Genomic DNA, 15,058 nt, shown 5'->3' with positions numbered 1-15,058 from the left:
AAGTCAATGAAATGAATGCCTCACCAGGAATATTTTACCCAGCCAAACTCTCACTCAAACTCAATGGAAAAATACACCATTTCACGGATAAACAACAGCTCAGGAATTTCATAGATTCAAAACCAAGCCTGAAAGAAGGACTAAAAGGGCTCCTGTAAGACGAGGAAAAAAACCCATAAGCACAACAAACCCTTATAGAAAGATGGCACAAAACCCCATGACAATAATCTCTCTCGATGTCAATGGTCTAAATGCACCTATAAAGAGACACAGAGTGGCAAAAAGTATCCAGAAACTGGAACCCTAACATTCTGCTGCCTACAAGAAACACATCTGAACAATCAGAACAAATGCAGACTCAAAGTAAAAGGATGGGAAACAATAATGCAAGCAAACAACTTCCTCAAAAAAGCTGGGGTGGTCATATTAGTATCCAATAACATAGATTTCACGTTGAAAAATAATCAGAAAGGACAGAGGCCATTTTCTATTTATCAAAGGTTATATACAACAGGAAGAAATCACACTCTTAAATGTTTATGCACCTAATGAGGGACCAGGTAAATACTTAAAACAACTGCTAACAGACTTTAAGGAGGACATCACCAGCAATATAATAGTAGTTGAAGACTTCAACACTGCCTTGTCACATCTGGATAGATCAACAAGAACAAACTCAGCAAGGAAACACTGGCTCTGAAGGAAGAAATAGAAGAGAGAGGGCTAACAGGCATTACACTCCAAAAAGAAAGAGTACACATTCTTTTCCAGTGCCCACAGAATATTTTCTAAAATAGACCACTGGGTCTATTTTAGGTCACAAAACATACCTCAATAGAATCAAGAAGATAGAAATTGTATCAACTATTTTTTCAGACCACGATGCACTGAAGATAGAAGCTAACCACATATAGACGAAGAGGACCAAATCAAACAACTGGAAATTAAACAACTCAATGTTGAACAATGAGTGGGTAAGGAAGGAAGTCAAGGATGAAATCAAAAGATATTTGGAAACAAATGAGAATGAAGACACTTACTACCAAAAGCTATGGGACACAGCTAAAGCTGTGTTAAGAGGAAAATTTATAGCTTTGCAAGCATTCCTCAGGAAGGAAGAAAGGGCCTACATAAATAACCTGACTTCACAGCTCAAGACCTTAGAAAAAGATCAACAAAGGGAACCCCAACCCAGCCGAAGGAAAGAAATAATAGAACTTAGAGCAGAAATCAGCAACATGGAAACTCAAAAAACAATCTGAAAGGTCAATGAAACTAAGAGCTGGTTCTTTGAGAAAATAAACAAGATTGATAAACAACTAGCAAGACTCACAAAGAAAGAGAAAGAGTGAACCCTAATAAACCGAATCAGAAATGAAAAAGGGGTTATCACAACCGAAACTACTGAAATCCTAAAGATCATCAGAGACTATTTTGAGAGTCTGTATGCCATGAAACAAGAGAACCTAGAAGTAATGGACAATTTTCTGGATTCCTATCACCTCCCAATACTGAACCAAGAAGACTTGAAATACCTGAATAGACCCATTAATAGTAAGGAAATTGAAACAGTAATCAAAATTCTCCCCACAAACAAAAGCCCAGGCCCAGATGAATTCACTAGCGAATTCTTCCAAACATTTAAGGAGGACCTGTTACCGGTTCTCCTCAAGCTTTTCCAGGAAATTGAAGAAACAGTAACTCTCCCAAACAGTTTCTATGAGGTACATATCTCCCTAATACCAAAAGCAAACAAAGACACCACTAAAAAGGAAAACTACAGGCCAATATCCCTAATAAACACGGATGTGAAGATCCTCAACAAAATATTAGCTAATAGAATCCAACAACTCATCAAAAATAGCATACACCATGACCAAATGGGATTCATCCTGGGGATGCAAGGATGGTTTAACATTCAGAAATCAAGCAACATATTCCATCATATCAACAAAATCAAAGATAAAAACCATATGATCATTTCAATAGATGCAGAGAAAGCATTTGACAAGACCCAAGGCAGCTATTTATGATGAAAACTCTCACCAAAATGGGTTTAGAAGAAACTTTCCTCAAGAAAGTCTAAGTCATCTACCACAAACCTATGGCAAGTATCATCCTCAATGGAGAAAAACTTAGGGCCTTCCCTCTAAGATCAGGGACGAGACAAGGATGTCCACACTCACCACTTCTGTTTAACAGTACTGGAGGTTCTTGCAATAGAAATTAGGCAAGAAAAAAACATTAAGGGCATCCATATAGGGAAGGAAGATACCAAGCTCTCACTATTGGCAGATGATATGATACTATACCTAGAGAAACCCAAAACCTCTACCAAGAAACTCTTAGAAACAATAGACTTGTACAGTAATGTTGCAGGTTATAAAATCAATACCCAAAAATCCATGCCCTTCTTCTACGCAAATAACAAAACAGAGGAAAGTGACATAAAAAAAAATCCCCTTCACAATCGTACCCCAGAAAATCAAGTACCTTGGAATCAGCTTAACCAAGGAAGTAAAGGATCTCTACAAAGAAAACTACAAAACACTAATCAATGAAATAAAAGAGGACACGAAAAAATGGAAACATATTCCTTGCTCATGGATAGGAAGAATGAACATTGTCAAAATGGCAATACTCCCCAAAGCACTATACAGATTCAATGCTATCCCTATAAGGATACCCATAAAAAACTTCAAAGAAATGGAGCAAACACTTCTGAAATCCATATGGAACAATAAACGCCCACGAATAGCGAAACCAATTCTTGGGAAAAGGACTATGGGAGGCATCACCCTCACCAACCTCAAACTCTAATATAAAGCGATAATAATCAAAACAGCATGGCACTGGTCCAAAGGCAGATCTGTAGACCAATGGAACAGGGCGGAATAATCCTACACACAACCCCAATTGTATGAACATCTAATCTTTGATAAGGGAGCAAGAAATGTGAAGTGGAGCAAAGAAAGCCTCTTCAACAAATGGTGCTGGCAAAACTGGACAACCACTTGTAAAAAAATGGGTTTAGATCTAGACCTATCACCATGCACAAAATTCAGATCAAAATGGATTAAAGATCTCAACATCAGACCAGAATCCATAAAGTACATTGAAGACAAAGTTGGCAAAACTCTCCACGACATTGAAGCTATTGGTACATTCAAAGATGACATGCCACTGACCAACCAAGTGGAAACAGAAATAAACAAATGGGACTATATTAAACTAAGAAGCTAGCACTGCAAAAGATACAGTGACCAAAGTACAAAGACAATCTACAGAATGGGAAAGAATATTCATCCAATACCCATCAAATAAAGGGCTGATATCAAAGATATACAAAGCACTGGTTGGAATCTACAAGAAGAAAACTCCCAACCCCATCAAAAAATGAGGGATGGAAATGAACAGAAACTTTCTCAAGGAAGAAATATGAATTACCAAAAGGCACATGAAAAAATGCTCTTCATCCTAATCATCAGAGAGATGCAGATCAAAACAACTATGAGATACCACCTCACACCACAGAGAATGGCACACATCCAAAAGAACAAAAGTAACCTCTGTTGGTGTGGATGTGGGGAAAAAGAGACCCTCCTACACTGCTGGTGGGAATGCCGACTGGTTCAGCTCTTTTGAAAAACAGTATGGTCCCTTCTCAAAAAATTAGAAATTGAGCTCCCATTTGACCCAGCAATACCACTTCTGGGAATATATCCTGGAGAGGCAAAAAGATACAGTTGAAATGACATCTGCACTCAAATGTTCATTGCAGCACTGTTTACAACAGCCAGAATCTGGAAAAAACCTGAGTGCCTGAGAATGGATGACTGGTTAAGGAAACTTTGGTATATCTATACAATGGAATACTATACTGCTGTTAGAAAAGATGAAGTCATGAAATTTGCATATAAGTGGATCAACATGGAAAGTATCATGCTATTTATTTGAAATGAGTCAGAAAGAGAGAAACAGACATAGAAAGACTGCACTCATTTCTGTAATATAAAATAAAATAACAGGATTGGAGACTATCAGCCAAGAATAGTAGAGATAAGTACCAGGAGGTTGGTTCCAAGGCTTGGAAGCTGGCCCCACATGCTGGAGGAAGGGGCATCTCGCATAGAGAAGGGAACACCAGGTAAAGTGTGGTTTGAGATACACGGGATGGGAGATACACTCTGAAAATAGAATATAGGCCAAACACGATGGCCACGTAGTGCCTCTGTTGCAAACCACAACACCCAAAAGGAGAGAGAGAGAATAAGGGGGAATGACCTGCCACAGATGGGGTGGGGTAGGGGGGATAGGTAGAGGGGGGAGGGATACTGGGAACATTGGTGGAGGGGACTGGGCACTGGTGGAGGGATATAAACAAAATGCAAACATGAAAGTTCACAAGTTTGTAACTGTAACTCATGGTGATCCACTAATAAAAAAATTTATGCTCTTTGATATACAATCCTGACAAAGATAGGGTTTCATGCATTTATGCAATATTTTATTACCATCCCTGAGGCAAAGCAGCCCCTCCTCAACCAACTGCAATGTCAGTTCTGCAGATCAGTTTCTTACAGCTGAATGATATTCCTTCATACACATTTGCCATATCTTCTTATCTGTTGTTGGGCACTTGGATTGTTTCCAGGTTTTCTTGCATTCCATTTATTTTCCTACACGTCTACTCACAAGATGCTCTTAATATCTTTTAATTGTCTGCATTTTATGACAATATTAATTCTTTCAGAAACTTCTGAATTCTAATATAATCTTTTTTGGTAGTGGCTGTGTAGGAGTGCACTTTGGGCCATACCTGTCTCTGCCTGGGACAGTCCAGGCTCTGTGCTCAGTTATCACTCTTGGTGGTTCTTTGCGGGGGCATGTGCAATGCTAAGAACCTAGCCTGGGTCAATGGCGTATAAGGCAAGCACTTAATTCCTGTGCTTTCTTAGAGAAAGAAGATGGGGTGGGGTGGGAGGGATGGGGGGAGGGATACTGGGAACATTGGTGGAGGGGACTGGGCACTGGTGGAGGGACCCACCTCTCTCTCTTTCTCTCTCTTGATGTGTATATATATATATATATGTATATATATATATATACTTTTTAATCTGAGTGAAATATCACCACAGGGTACAATTAGAAGCTCTTGTCTCTTTTCGCAGCAACATATTATTGAATCATTTGAAATCAAAAAGAGAAAAAGAGAAAATCTATTGACATCATGAATTATCTTGTTATTATGTCTCTACTGGTCTATCAAGACATGCTTTTGAACATTACTTTTTGCTTGTTTTTCAATATTTGTTGTCAATTAATTAGCTAGTTTTCTTCAGTCTAAAGAGCTGCATTATTTTCCTTTCAGGTATTTTAATAATTTCAGTCATTCTACCTTTATTTTTTTCATACTTATTAATGTGTACACTGCAGAACAAAGTAGTTCCTGGAATATCTTCTCATCTCATGCATACCTATCATACACAAATATGGCATAGATTTTTTATGTGTATAATTTTTCCTTTGCAATAAAGCCCTTGGACAATAGTAAGCATACTTTAGCTCCTGGATGAAACTTTTAATCCCATGTCTCTTTTCACACCTTTTAAATTATCTTTCTAAAAACTTACTCCAAGAGCATTTAAAAATGAAATATAGGGGCTGGAGCGATAGCACCACAGGTAGGGCGTTTGCCTTGCATGTGGCCAACCCGCATTCAATTCCCAGAGTCCCATATGGTTCCCTGAGCACCACCAGGAGTAATTCCTGAGTACATGAGCCAGGAGTAACCCCTGTGCTTCACTGGGTGTGACCCAAAAAAGCAAGCATATGTGTGTGTGTATGTGTGTGTGTGTGTGTGTGTTTCAAACATTTAGAAATCTAATATGGCTGAAAGTATGTCTCACATTTAAAAGAAAATATGGTTTGTTTGAAAATTCTAGACTAAAAATACTGTTTATATGTTAACTAAGGGATCTAATGCATTTATTTATTTGAGGGGAAAGTTTGGAGATTAGGGTTGGGCATAACTAACAATGTTCAGAGCATAGTCCTGGCTCTGTGCCTAGGGGAAATTTTGACAGTGCTTGGGGAACCGTATGTGGTGCCAGGGATTTAACAGGGTCAGTCTCATGCAAGGCAAGTGCCTTGACTCCCATACTACCTCTTTGGCCCAATCTAAATTATATAATAAACTACTTAGAAATATCAAATGAAAGCTTATGTCTTAATCATTACAGCCTAAGCTGAGTGACCTGCATGGGCTCAGGGATGGTGGACAAGAGTGGAAAAATGTTTGTCTTTTGTTTCTGGCATGTCCATGATCCTAGAAGAGTGCCACACACTTATTGAGCGCTTCATAACTACTTGTAGTTTTAATTCAAAGTAAAAATAAAGGAAAATAAAAATAAGAAAATAGAAAAAGTTTGTAGAGATATGAGCACTATTGAGGGACTTAATATTTTAGAATTTATATCTGGTTTAATGCATCAGCATATCTGAGAAAAATGACTGTAGGACATACTGTAATTTAGAATACAATTAGTTTGTGTCTTTAATTGAGTGTGAAGATACCTAGACAATAACTATGGTAAGGCTTTTCTTAAGTATGTGAGAAAACTTCCTAAAATTCTTAATGAGTACTACAAGAGAAAAATTAGAAAATAAAGGACAAATGATGAATGCTACTTATTTTCAATGTCTCTGTCTCTTTTCTCTTTATCATTATTTCTGCTAATTTTTATCTATCAATAACATCTTTGATACAATTACCTGCTACTATTTATTTGGAGTTTAATAACTAATAAAATATAGTTAGTTGGTCACCCATCATTCTTGAATTAAGGCACTTAATTTTTATTGTAATTCTTATATAATTAACTATGATTCTTAAAGAGTTAATAATCTATATGACTTAAATAACATTGATGCCTATAGAAATTTACTATCTTACAAAAAATTACTACTTGAGAATTCTAAGTAGAGCTAAAAAGTACCTATATTTTCAGCAAACTTTTAAAGAAATATTTCCTTTTCACATCTTATTAATAAGTCAAGACCCCATCAATAAATCATCACCTAAGATACAATGAGATGCTCTGTAGCAGGAACTTTTCTTTCTTACACATCTGACCTTTAATCCCCAAATTGCAACTCTTTCACTAAGGTGAATTTTCTGACATTTCATGTATCATTATACTTCCATTTTGCTTAATCTTACCACTCTTGGTAATTTCTTCAAATCTTTTGAATTCATGCACATGTGGTTGCAACTAAAGGACCTAAAACATATCAGGAATCTAATTTTTCATGACTACATTATGTCACCTCTTGAATTGGTATATTTTACATTTCTATGTTTTTTCCTGATTAGATTGACACCTCACATGCTAAATTGCCTTTGCTCTTGAATATATTTTCTTGATTATAGTCTCAAGTACTCCTCCTGCAATAAAAGTATACTCTGATTTTAGAAGCAAATATCCTCATAATTAATGAGAAATCTATGTTATACTTACTTGGTGATGTCAAGAAATAGCCTTTAATTTAAAACTCTTTGGCATTTTAGTACTATAATTCAGTTCGATACTTTCAATAACAAAGCTACCCTATTCAACAGCATTTAATGTTTGCTTTTTGAAAAATTCCGTTGTACTTATGTTAGTCTAGCTTATTATATTTTAAAATGTGCATTTGAATTACATAAGCAGATTTTTAAAATATCAAATATAGTACATCTGCACAAAACCTGATTCATCATTATCATCATCATCATCATCCCTTTGATCATCGAATTTCTCGAGTGGTCTCATAACGTCTCCATTCGTCCTAGCCCTGAGACGTTAGAAGCCTCTCTTTACTTGTTCTTCTCAATGTTGCCACATTGGAGGCTCTTTCAGGGTCAGGGGAATAAGACCCATCATTGTAACTGGTTTTGTCATATGAAAACGCCATGGGGAGTTTGTGAGGTTCTCCCATGTGGGCAGGAAACTCTCAGTAGCTTGCCAAGTTCTCCCAGAGAGAGACCAAGGCTAAAGTGGCCGCGCGCTTCCAGGAGCTTGGTTTTATAGACTCTGGATGTTGGCCATTGGTGGGATTACACGGCGCCGGGGGAAGTCCCTAGGTGTGACTTCCTAGCTACTGGAAAATGAGGAATCTGGGTGGAAGAGGTCCAGTCCCTATGTGAGCAGGCTTGGAGATCTCAGCCCCTGGTCCCACACACCTGGGTTTTTCTTCCAGTTTCTTCATGCATGAGGCTCATCCAAACATGTGGAGATAGGCCATGAGCATGACTGTGGCTAGACTCCAGAGGTCCTCGGCCTCAGGAGGTCTGCTTGCATCGTGGAGGGAAACAGAAACTGACCCTCTCTGAGGGGGCCCCGGGGAAGACAGCTAGGCTTGGGACCAAGAGACTCTCTGCATCACTCTTTTCTGGGAGCTTGGTTTTATAACTCTGGATGTTGGCTGTTGGTGGGATTAAACAGCCCAGGGGCAGTCTCTGGGTGTGATTACTGTATTGATTACTATATTACTATATTAATAAACCTTATTACTATATTGAAATTACCTAGCAACACATCATGCTTACATCATAAATCATGACTTCTATTAGAAAAGGTATGAAAAGGCAGCATTAATAGTGAAAAATTAACTATTTCATTGAATAAACCAAAATAAGACTCTTCCCTTTACTTTGGAAGCTATGGTCTCTAAAAGGGTATGTGGACTCAAATGATAAAGTCAATTGACTAAGAAATGTCCTTGATCACTGCAATAGTTTTCTAGGATGTCATTGACAAATTACTACATAGCATATATATATATATATATATATATATATATATATTTCCACTTTTTAATTCTTGAGGTTCTAAATTAAAGTATTTTCAGTGTCATGCTGCTTTGAAGGAAATGGGAAAGAATATTTAATTATTTATTTTAAAATTTTATTTACCTTTTATGCTATTCACCATCTTCTCTGTATCGTTCCAATTTTAAGAGCTGGAGTGATAGCACAGCGGGTAGGGTCTTTGTCCTGACCTGGGTTCTATTTCTCCATCCCTCTCAGAGAGCCTGGCAAGCTACCAAGGGTATCCTGCTTGCACAGCAGAGCCTGGCAAGCTACCCGTGGTGTATTTGATATGACAAAAATAGTAACAATAGGTCTCACAATGGAGACATTACTGCAAGTTCAGAAATCTTTAAACATCACTTGTGTGGCTCTGGATGACCCTGAGCACTTCTGGAGTGGTCATGGGTTGGGTGGACAGACAGCACCAATTAGGTGCCTCAGTATTTGCCAGCAGCTCATGGTCTAATTAATACTATATCCTCAAGCCCTTGCACAGAATTTTGGTTTAAGAATCACTGGGAGGGGCAGGAGCAATAGCACAGTGGGTAGGATGTTTGCCTTGTATGCTGTTGACCCGGGTTCGATTCCCAGCCCCCCAAAAACAAAAATCTTTACTGAATATAACATTTTGACATTTTATGCTTTTAAGTTTCACATACATTCATCATAAATCATTGTCTGTATATACTACATTAACTTTACCACCAAGGCCAGTTCTATCCTCACCATATAATTTGCCTCTCTAATTTACCTAACTTTGTTCCTCCACTCTTTATCTATTAACCAGCAACTTGTTTTCTTTTTAGTTTTTTTATCCTGAGTTTATTTGTTTCTTAATGTACCAAATATGAGAAAAGCCATGTTTTTTTTTGTCTTTATTGGTCTGACATATATTAGACATAATGCTCTCTAGGTCTTTCCATATTTTTTGTTGCAAAAGATAGAGTTTTCATTTTATTACATGTTAGTAATATCCCATTATATATATACACATACATGTACATATGTATGCATATATATACACATCAAAATGTTTTACAGTTATTTATTATGGACATAGTTTGCTTTCAAAACACAGTTATAAATAATTTTGTAAATGCCTTGGAGTGCATACATTATTTAAATTAGTAATTTTTGTATTCTTTGGATAAGTACCAAAAAATAAGATCCCTGGATTATATGTAATTTCAAGCTGTAATTCCTTGTGAAATATCTTTATGGATTTCTAAAATGACTATATAATTGATATTCCTACAAACAAAATTCTCTCTTCTCTCCATCTTTTGGCTTTGGATAATGGCATTTCATAGGTAGAAGATAATATTCAAAATTTTCATTTGAGTTTTACTATTAATAAGAGATTATGGACTTCTTTTCATGTGCCAATTGGCCATATGTGTGTCTTCTTTTGTGAAGTGTCTATTTAAGTCTTCTGACCACTTTTCACTTTTTTTCATTGTTCTTGATTAGTATGACTATTTTACATGTTTTCCAGATGTGTGATTTGTAAATATCTCATCCTTTTTAGCAATGAATATTTTCATCTTGATGACAGTTTCTATCATAAATGATTTAGTTAGATCCAAGCCCATCTGCTAAATTTTAGGTTTAGTTTCCTTTATTATAAATATGAACTTACAAAATTATATTAAAGATTGATGGAGAATTTAGCATGTCATCTAAGTTTTCTTACTAATCATTTTAGAAGCTGATTTTAGTCAATCATTGGATTTCCACTAATTCTAATAATATTACCTGACCTTTCCCCAAGAATGAGGCACATGCCTGTTTCTATCAACTTTTCCTAGGACCAATACCTTGATGTTCCCATTGCTAGCTTGATCACTGCAATTACTTAATTTCAGGACCTAGATAAAAAGATATTTATAATGAGAAATGCTTATTAACTAATTTCTACAAGTATCATCACAAATCCCATTAGGTTTTCACTCTTGTTTAATTTTCTCATTTGTCACTAGAGTAACATAATTTACCTTCCAAATCAAAACACCTCAAAACATGTAAGAAAGCAGTATCAAGAATTATACTGAGGATACTGAAGAAATGATAAAGTGGGTAGGCACTTGCCTTGTATACGGTCAACCTCGGTTCAAATCCCAGACTCCCAGCTCTGCCATAAGTGATTCTTGAGGACAGTAGGGTGTGCCCTGCACGCCCCCTCCCCCGCCACCCAAAAGGACAAAAATTACACGAAAAAACAAATATAAATGAATGAGATATGTGTTATATTTTCCAACAATTGACCTATAACAGCCAGACCTTTATTCTTTTATCTCTAATCACTAAGCACATGTGGACCCACACATTATTCAAAACTTTCTGCTATGCCAGTTAGAATGCACATGGGCTTATCAATGAAACAAATCAAAATCCCACAACTGTCTCTAAAGGTTTCCTTCATTGTATTACCCTGTATTACACTGTGTTACATTACAAACATGTAAGTGCAAATCTTGCAGTAAGATTGTCCCAACAATACTTCTGTTGAGGAGACTGGGTTGAGATACGTATGATTTTGCATCTTTATTATACTGCCTAATAACATTTTGATCAAAGTTTCACAGGTAGAACTTTGCACTGTGCCCATCAAAACATCTATGATTCAGTGATTATCTGATAACTTCCACATATCCCACTACATTCTTAAATGTATATTATCCAGTTGATGATTTATCCAGAATGACTTTTGCTGTGATATGAGTGAGTCACACTTTTCATCTTTATCATTCATCCAACACCTTGGTTCATTCGGATCACTGATTCTAATATTTAATCTCCATATTTTTTCACAAATGCCATGTAAAACAGCATGGTTGCTTATAAAAATCTTCATTTTAAGCATCCACTCTCTAATAACAACTTTATCTTCCTAGTTTATGGTTCAGTTATCTCCCCACTTTTCCTGCATCAATGCATATGTGCTTGCTAGATTATTCTTATCTCTTTTTATCATATAAACAGGCTGAAATATTTCTTATCATAAGGAGAAAGGCATAATCTTAATCCACACAAACTCCTCTAGTGCCTTTCTTCTTATATAGTATACTTTATAGCAGAATTCACTTAAATTGCTAGCTACATTCAAACTCCACTTCCCTCAATAATAAGTTACATTCAACATTTATACCTCTACTGGGAGAAGGAACAGAAATATGCCAAGAATTTCGATTATGTATGTGTGAAAGTAAAAGTTATACATACCAATATTTTAATTTGTTTTTTATGGTATATCCAGGTGTATATCACAATAGCAATACTCTATATCACAAAGAAATATTTAATTCTTTCTACAACTCTATAGTATTTCATTCATACAGTTACCTACTAATGAAGATTTTTGGCTTGCATGTGACCAACCTGGATTTGATCCTCAATATTCTATATGATCTCCCAAGTACCACCAGGTGTAATTCCTGAGTGCAGAGCCAGGAGTAACCATGAGCATTGCTGAGTGTGACCCCCAAAAAGCCCAAAACAAAGAAATTCCCTGAGAAGGACTATTTCAAAGGGAAAATATATATATTTTTTTATGTTTTAAATTTTTTTATGCTAGGATATGTGCCATTTAACAGTTTCACCAGCATATATGGGGAATTTCCTCAACTGTCTCCCAAACAAACCTTATATTATTATTATTAATTATTATTATTATTTTGCTTTTTGGGTCACACCCAGCGTTGGACAGGGGTTACTCCTCATGCCTCAGGAATTACTCCTGGTGGTGCTCAGGGAACCATATGGGATGCTGGGAATTGAAGCCAGGCCGGCCGCATGCAAGGCAAACGCCCTACCCACTGTGCTATCACTCCAGCCCCACAAACCATATTATTAATTTCAGAGGTTAGTCAATCTTTTAGGTAATAAAAAGTGTAGCTTTAACTGTCCCTTACTTTCTTATGACAATAACAGTTTTATTGTTGTTAATGTTTAGGGGTCTGTATCTGGTGTTCAGAGCCACTGAGGTTGCCAGGAATCAAAAACAATGATTCCACATTCAAAATGTTCTGCAGCCCTTTAAACTACCTCTGGAATGATGTATTGTCAACATGTTGGGCCTCCAACAGGTATATATTAGCTTTACCTACAATCGCCCTGTACTAACTAGGCCTTTATTATTTTATCTTTAAACACTGAACACATGTAGACTCCATATTTATTATCAAAGCTTTTTGCGGTAGCATTTGCAAGGCAAATGCCTTACCTGCCTTACTATCTGTCCAGCACCTTCAGTGTAATTCTTGATCTTTGATTCTTGTCAAATTGATTTTTCCCTCCTTCTTGAAACATACTGTTCTACCTGACATTCTGGACACTACGTCTACTATTTGTCACTCTAAACTTTATGAGTAGCCTCTTCTCTGTATACCCTTCTGAATTCTCAGCAATAAATTGCAATGAAACTCAATGCTGTGCCCTTTTCAATTTATTCTATATTTACTCCCATATATATTTTTAATTCCAATGACTTTATGCTACTTATAAATGCTATTTGTCATATTTTTCCCTTTCAACCTAAATGACCTTACCCAGAGCTCCAAAGTGATTTACCTTTATTTATCTTTAATATTGTATTGATACTTACTAATGTCCCTAGTTAATCATAGATCTTGACACATCCTCAAACATTTTTGTCTATATTTTTTCTATTATTCCAAATTTTACCCTCATCGAATTACTCAGCCTAAACATTTAGGAATAATTGCTACATTTCTTTTCTCTTCCCTTTTCTTCTCATACTAGAAACAACATAATAGTATCATTGACTTTTGTTCCAAATTAAAATATACATCACACTATTCCATTAATCCAAATCATAGATCTTGTGAAACACATAGTATCTCTGTGAATCTCTGTTCCATCCTATTTCTGTCTAAAATGTGTTTTCAGCCTTGCACCACAAGTGGTATTTTCCGGTGATAAATAAAATCAAAACCATTGCATGCCCCTCCCGGTCACAGTCAAAATGACAACTTTAGTTATTTTGACATATATTGTGTGACTGAGACTGTCTGTCATGCATCTCACTAAATCTACCTCCTACCACTTATTTATGATTCACATAGCTTCAAACTGACTTTTTCTTGAAGTTTACTCTAACAAATCTAGATTTTCCCTATTTTAGAAATTTTTCACAGTTCCCTCTCTTCTTTTAGTGTTCATTCCCTAGATACCCATGTAGCCAACACACATTTCTTTCAGATCTTTACTCAGCTATATCTTCAAAGAGTTGATCTCAGCCATGGGTATTCCATAATTATTTTTTATTAAAAAATGCAAAACTAAAATAGCCATTCAAGTATTAAAGAATAAAACATCAGTGATTCTACTTACTTCATTGAGGAGGAAATTAGTAAAATGTGATAACTACACCAATAGGGGAATTCAATGTATGCAATAAAGAATTTTGAACTAAACATAGAGAAAAAACTGATCATTCTAATTAATTTACTTGCATTTTTGTGAATAACAGTTTAATTATTTCTATTTTTCTACAATTTAAAGTTGTAAGTTAGCTCAATAGCAGTGAAAAGCAGAAATTATTTGAAGAAGATAGCTAGATGTTTGTGGTCAATAAATTTTCACATGCAGTGAAAGAAGTCAGTGAACATGTGATAGGTATTTTCTTCATTTGTTTTCAAACTTGGTAAAAGAATAAAGTACAGCCTGTATGAGAAGAAATTCCTTCCCTTTAATTAAGTTGCTATTTAATAATTAAATGACATCTGACAGGCAACAGCAAATCTATACGAGTCATCTGCTTTTCATAATTATGGGCAAATTATATGGCAAAAAAGAAGTTTCTATAATATACTCTTTTTTCTTAGAAACTTCAGCATTTTGCCCTTCTCTGAGACATTATCTTATTTATATTTGTAGAGAGCATGTACTTTTTATTTCAGATAGATTACCTGTTCTAAATATACATATGGGTAGCGATTAGGTTCATACCTATAAAATTTTCTAAAGAATGTCTCAGTGTAATGTAAATGTAATAGATTGTTTTTTATTACTTAACTTGTATAATTGCAACTGGTAACACTTAAAATATCATTTATTATAGCCTTTAATACTTATGAGATGTACATTATAGGTAAAAATGGAGTGTTAACCACTGAAAATAAGAACATGTATCTAAAATAGGGCTGGAGCAATGATAAAGCGTGTAGGGGGTTGGCCCTGCAT

This window comes from Sorex araneus, chromosome 6 (assembly GCF_027595985.1).
Source record: "Sorex araneus isolate mSorAra2 chromosome 6, mSorAra2.pri, whole genome shotgun sequence".
Lineage (NCBI taxonomy): Eukaryota > Metazoa > Chordata > Mammalia > Eulipotyphla > Soricidae > Sorex > Sorex araneus.
Note: the sequence above shows the minus strand (reverse complement) of the source record.